The 6,889-nt window shown below is 38.2% G+C and overlaps 1 protein-coding gene across 1 annotated transcript in view; it reads right to left on the bottom strand.

The window, feature by feature from the left end:
* Nucleotides 1–6,889, bottom strand: part of LOC108294777 (testis-expressed protein 11) — a gene marked incomplete at its 3' end in the record, with an annotated part of 231,744 nt that overhangs the window by 3,333 nt on the left and 221,522 nt on the right. The window lies entirely within an intron of this gene.

Genomic DNA, 6,889 nt, shown 5'->3' with positions numbered 1-6,889 from the left:
AAAAAGCACAAAGTTATAGATTTAAACTCAAATATACCTATTATATTAAATGTGTAAACACGAAATGCGCTAGTTAAAAAACAAAAATGGTCACACTGGATTAAAAATATGTAACTACATGTTCTTTAGAAGTGGCACACCTAAAATATAAATATATTAAAAGTTCAAAGTAAAGGGATTAGGGAAGATCTATCTGGAAAATATTAACCGAAGTGTGGATATATTAATATCAGACAGAAATGACTTTAAGGCAGAAAATAATACTAGATATAAAGAAGATCACTTCATAACAATAAAACTTCTACAAACAAATATATTACAGTACTAATTTCGTATGTATAAATAGTATGGCCTAAAATATATAAAGCGAAAATAATAAAATTAAAGAAATAGATAAATGCAAGCCATAAAGGGACATTCCAGCACCTCAACTCAATAAGTGATACAGTACACAAAATATGAGTTTTGATACAGAAGATTCAAACAAAATGAACTTAAATTTATACATGTGTGTATACAGGTGGTCTCTGTCTTGTGATTTTTTTGACCTTATCATGGGTTTATCAGAATGTAACCAAATTGTAAGTCTGGGAGCTCCTTATAACTTATGATGGTGTTATGGTTTCTACTAAATGCATGCTGCTTTTCCATCATTATAAAATCAAAATATCATTAAGTCAAACCGTCACAAGTTGTAGATGCCTGCTATTTTGCCAGAATTAACAGCATTTTTGCCTTAAATATTTTCAACTTAAAATAAATTTATTGGGATGTAACTCCATCGTAAGTCAAGGAACAGCTGTACATATATGTACATACACAGTGCCTAAAAACTGGAGAAAACACATTTCTTTCAAGCACACAAAATATTTACAAAAAAGTGATCATTTACCTAACCATTAAGCAAATCTCAACTTATTTCAGTCTAAAATCAATGACAATCTTATAATTAAGCTAGAAATCAATTACTTTATAATGGCTTTAAAAATGGCAATAAAATCTCCATATGTTTCAAAAGTCAGAAATAATATTTTTACATTATTCATGAGTCAAAGAAAAAACCACAAGGGAAATTGGAAAACATTTTGAATTGTATAATAAAAATACTAAATGTGTCAGTTTTCCAGAGAACACTAATTTTTCATTTTCTATTAAGTCTCTGTGTTGGTATCTCCAGATTGGATGAAGTAGTCACTTTTCCCAGGCTTCACGAACTGTCCCTGTACAGGAAAAGATCCCCACCAATGAGCCCAATCAGAGGTTCTGGGGGCCTCTCAAACCTTCATGCTAGTCCAGCCTGCTTGATTTGTTCTTTTCAGCCCCCAGCCATGTAAGGTATGCCTCGCATCAGTACACTGGGACAAGTGATTCTGAAGCCAGTTCCATGGCTGATTCCCAGCAAAGTTGGACTGTTGGACACTTTGTCCAACTCTTTCTCTCCCCCAGGGAGAAGCTGAGAGCTAAAGATTTTTGTCTACTGCTCTGTGCTGAACTTAGGTTAGAGGGGCGTCTATGGTGACTGCTAGCTAAAAACTCCACCTCTGGACAGGTGCAGTGGCTCAAACCTGTAATCCCAGCACTTTGGGAGGCCAAGGGCAGGTGGATCACTTGAGGTCAGCAGTTTGAGAACACCCTGGCCAACATGGTAAAACTCTGTCTCTACTAATACAAAAATTAGCTGGGCGTTGTGGTGGGTGCCTATAGTCCTGGCTATTCAGGAGGCTGAGGCAAGAGAATTGCTTGAGCCCAGGAGGTGGAGGTTTCAGTGAGCTGAGACTGTGCCACTGCTCTCCAGCCTGGGTGACACAGCAAAACTCTGTTTCAAAAAAAGAAAAAAAAAAAAAAAAAAAAAAAACAACACCTCCATCTCTGCTGTATGGCTAGATAATGCCAGTTCCTGTTAACACTTTGAGATGGGCGAGTCAGAAGCCAGTCATTTGGGTAGCCCATGGAAAAGTAATGGTGTTAGATGCCTGGGCCAACTCTTTCCCTCCTGACGAAGCAGGACAGCTATGGTTTTTGTGTGTTCACTCTGTAATGAGCTGGGGGTAGGAACCATGATATTTACCAGCCCAAGCCACTGTCTTGATTCTCCCCTAGCTGGCTATACTATGTTAAACCTGTCAGAGCTCCTAGACTAGCAAGATAAATGCCAAATCTTGGGGCAGCCCCAGAGAAGTTGGAGCATGGAATACTCTTCCTCTCCCCAGATCAACTCTTTCTCTCCCCAGAGAGAAGCTGAGAGTTGGAATTTTTAATCTGCTCACTCTGTGCTGCCTAGGGCAGAGAAGCATGATGTCTACCAGTCCAAGCTGCTATATCTATTTTCCTCCACATGGCTAGACTGTGCCAGGCCTGGAAGAGCTCCAACACTGGCAGGACAGAAGCCAGTCCTCTGGTGAGCCCCCTCAGAAAAGTTGCAGTCATGTGCACATGAACCAATTTTCTCCCTCCCATGGTTGAAGCTGGGAGCTAAAGGGCCTCTTTCTGATCATACGGTATGCCAGGAGTAGGGATTCTAGTAACAGGGTTTCCTGAATCTCCCTGTAGGCTTTGGTGAGTCTGATTTTACATTTATCCAGAGTGCAGGAACCTTTTGATCAGTTTCTGGATTTCTCATAAGGAGAATTTGTCCATGAATTAATGCTGAATCAGTATGCTTGTTCAGGGACGGAGCATCCAGGGCTTCCCATTCCATCCTGCTGGCATCGCTCTCCAGATAGCTTTACATCTTAGGGAAGAAATTATTCAAGTTTTACAAACTTTTCTAGATAACAGAAAAAGGAATACTCTGCAACTTTTAAATAAAATCAGCATACTCTTCATATCAAAACCGAATAACGACAAAATGAAAAAGAAAAATTAGGGACCAATTTCACTCACAAAGAGAAACATAAATATCTTAAAATATTAACAAACCAAACCAAGTAAAATAGGAAAAGAATAACATCATGACTGAGTTGAGTTTTCTCCAGGAATGAAAGGCTGGTTTAAACCAAAAACTCCGGCCGGGCGCAGTGGCTCATGTCTGTAATCCCAGCACTTTGGGAGGCCAAGATGGCAGATCACCTGAGGTCAGGAGTTCGAGACCAGCCTAGCCAACATGGTGAAACCCCATCTCTACTAAAAATAAAAAGATTTGCTGGGCATGGTGGTGTGTGTCTGCAGTCCTTGTTATTCAGGAGCCTGAGGCAGGAGAATCGCTTCAACCTGAGAGGCAGAGGTTGCAGTGAGCTGAGATCGTGCCACTGCACTACAGCCAGGTTGACAGAGCGAGACTCCATCTGAGAAGAAATAAAATAAAATAAATAAATAACTCCATCAATATAATTGAACAAATTAGTGACATAAAGAAGAAAAAAATCATGATCATCTCAACAAAACATAAACTCTCTTAACAAATGATCCATAGATGAGGACTTCCCAAATCTGACGTATGTTATCTATACTGGGTTGAATATTGTCCCCTCCAAAATTCATGCCCAACACAGAACCACAGAATGTGACCTAATTAAGAAATAGTGTCTTTGTAGATACAGTCAAGTTAAGATGAGGTGATAATTGATAAGATGGGCCTTAAACCAATGACTAGTGTCCTTATAAGAGGGAAATTTGGACACAGACACAGATAGTTGAACACCATGTGAAGACATAAGACACAGCGATAACACCATGCGATGACAGAGGCAGAAACTGGAGTGATGAACCTACAAGTTAAGGATTACTGGCAAACATTAGAATCTAGGAAGAATCCTCTGCTGAAGTCTTCAGAGAGAGCATAGCCTTATTGAAACCTTGATTTTGGACTTCCAGCCTCCAGGACTACAAGTGTACAAATTTATGTTGTTATAAGTCACCCAATTTGTAGTGCTTTGTTATAGCATTCCTTGGAAATTAATACCTTATCTATAAAACAACAACACAAAAAAACACCCTAAAGCAAACATCATGCTTAATGGTAATTTACGATAGCTTTCCCTTTTAAATTCAGAACACCACTTCAACATAGTAGTTGAATTATTAGACAAAATAAGACAAGAAATATATAAAACACATTGAAAAAGAAGAAACACAATAGTCAATTTATATAATTGGATATGTAGACAACCCAGAAGACTTTCTAAGTAAATTATTACAACTATTAAGAGACTTTAGCAAAGGTAGCTGTATAAAACACACATATATATGTATAGATATGCCACATGAGGCTGGACGTGGTGGCTGATACCTGTGATCCCAGCACTTTGGGAGGCTGAGGTGAGAGAATCATCTGAGTCCATGAGTTTGGGACCAGCCTGGGCAACATAGTAAGACACCCGTCTGAACAAAAAACAATTTTTAGTTAGCCAGGCATAGTGGTGCTTGCTTGTGGTCCCATCTACTCAGGAGGTCAAGGTAGGAGGATTACTTGAGCTCAGGAATTCGAAGATGCTGTGAGCTGTGATCACACCACTGCACTCCAGCTTACGTGACAGAGTGAGGCCCTGTTGCTAGGTAGGTAGGTAGGTAGGTAGGTAGGTAGGTAGGTAGGTAGATAGGTAGGAAGAAAAAAAACTGTGTGAAAGGATTCCGGTGGTAGAAGCAACATTTCTCTAAATTCTCATGAAAAACTGAGCATGCAGATGGAAAAACCCCCAAACCACAGACAGCATTTACAACAAAACTGACTAACAAAGTATCTCCAGGCATTACAGAATACAAGTGGGTAGAGACAAAGCAACTATAGCTCCAAGGCCTGCATTATGTCAGCATCTGTACAGGATGAAGAAAAAAAAGGAAATAATAGGGAAGTGTCTAACGGACTATGTAGAAAACGAGAACCCCAAAATTGGCTTGCAGAAATCCGCTAAATAGCATGATGGGGAAATTGGAGAATAGCAGTTGAAGCTGGGAGATAAATTGCCTTCTCCATTATTGAGTGAGTGCAAGGACCTCACATCAAAGATATGCTAAAGAAGCTATAGCAGTCTAGGCCCTATGAACCCTTAAAGCTCCCCTCTGAGTCAGACTCCACACTGAGGAGAAACTGCTGAGAGTACAATCAAAAACTGAATAGGACAGTGACAACAAAGATGAAAGAAAAGGAATAGATCAGTGTTGTTCAATAGAGTTCTGTGACGGTGGAAATGTTCTGTATTTGTGCTATTCAACAGAGTAGTCATTAGCCAAACATGGCTATTTATCACTTGAAATGTGGCTAGTACAACTGAAGAAATAAAATTTTATAACTTAATTTAATTTAATTTTAATTTTAATGTACATAGCCACACATGGCTCATTGCTATCATATTGGGCAGTGTGGGTGTACACCAAAATACAAGGAGAAGTACAGCCAGGAAATCTCAGAAAAAAAAAAGCTGCCTTATTTTTAAACACTAACAAACCAAACAAAACAAAACGAAAAACAAAAAAAGGAGCTCTGTGAAGTAGCAACACTTTCTAAACGTCTTTTTATAAGAAAAACTAATTTCACATCAAAATAAGAAACAGTAAAGCTTCAAGGTAAATACTCTAAAAAGTTGTAAAAAAAAAGAAAAAAAGAAAAGCAGCAGCAGCAACAGAAAACCATCCCCACAGAAAATAAAAGCCATGTCAGAAAAATGTGCCCAAAAAACAAGTAAAAGTCATAACCAACTATTTCAAAATGAGCTAAAGACATTTAAAAATGATACAAGATATGAAAAAAATCAACAAAAATAAGAATTAGAGGCTGGGCGCGGTGACTCACACCTGTACTCCCAGCTACTCGGAAGGCTGAGGCAGGAAAATTGCTTGAACTTGGGAAGTGGAGGTTGCAGTGAGCTCAGACAGCACCATTGCACCCCAACCTGGGTGACAGAGCAAGACTCATTCTAGAGAAATAAAAATAACAACAACAACAACAACAAAAACCAATAGCAATAATTTAGTAATAATTAGAAAAACTCAGAAATTAGGTGGTAGAGCTAAGGAAAATATTAGAAGTAAAAGAAGTCATTTCAGAAATAAAGACTAACAAGAAGAAACTCAAAAAGGCAAAAGAGAATAAAAGGCAAAAAGAAAAAATGTGAAGAAGGAATGAAGATAACATATATTTTACCACTAAAAAAGGAAGATAACCGAAGGGATCTACAGATTCAATGTAATCCCTATGACAATCCTAAGGGCATTTTGTTTTTGCATAAATAGAAAAACCCATCCTAAAATTCATGTGAACTTTCAAGGGATCCCGATTTCAAGACTTAGCTACAAAGATATAGTAATCAAAACAGTACAGTACTGAGATAAGGACAGACATAAAGACCAATAGAATATAACAGCCCAGAAATACAGACCTAACATATATGGTGAAATGGTTTTTGACAAGGGTTCCCAGACTATTCAATAGGAAAAGGACAGTGTTTTCAACAAATGGTGCTAGGAAACCAGGATATCCACATGCAAAAGAATGAATTTGGATCTTCACCTTATATCACACATAAAAATTAACACAACATGGATTAAAGGTGTAAACATAACAGCTAAAACTATACAAGTCTTAGATGCAAACACATGTGAAAAGCTTCATGACACTGGATTTGAAAATGATTTCTCAGATATGACACCCAAAACACAGTCAACAAGAGATAAATCAGATAAATGGGCTTCCTCAAAAATTATTAAAATTTTACTGTGAGACCCATAACAAGGTCTGAAGTTGAGGCAGCAATTAAGAGCTTACAACCCAAAAAAAGCCCAGGTCCAGACGAGTTCACAGCCGAATTCAACCAGACATACAAAGAAGAGCTGGTACCATTACTTCTGAAACTATTGCAAACAATACAAAAAGAGGGAATCCTTCCCAAATCATTTTATGAGACCAACATCATCCTGATTCCAAAACCCGGCAGAGACTCAACAAGAAAAGAAA

This window comes from Cebus imitator, unplaced genomic scaffold, assembly GCF_001604975.1.
Source record: "Cebus imitator isolate Cc_AM_T3 unplaced genomic scaffold, Cebus_imitator-1.0 Scaffold602, whole genome shotgun sequence".
NCBI classification, from domain to species: domain Eukaryota; kingdom Metazoa; phylum Chordata; class Mammalia; order Primates; family Cebidae; genus Cebus; species Cebus imitator.
This window is presented reverse-complemented; position numbering and strand designations above follow the sequence as displayed.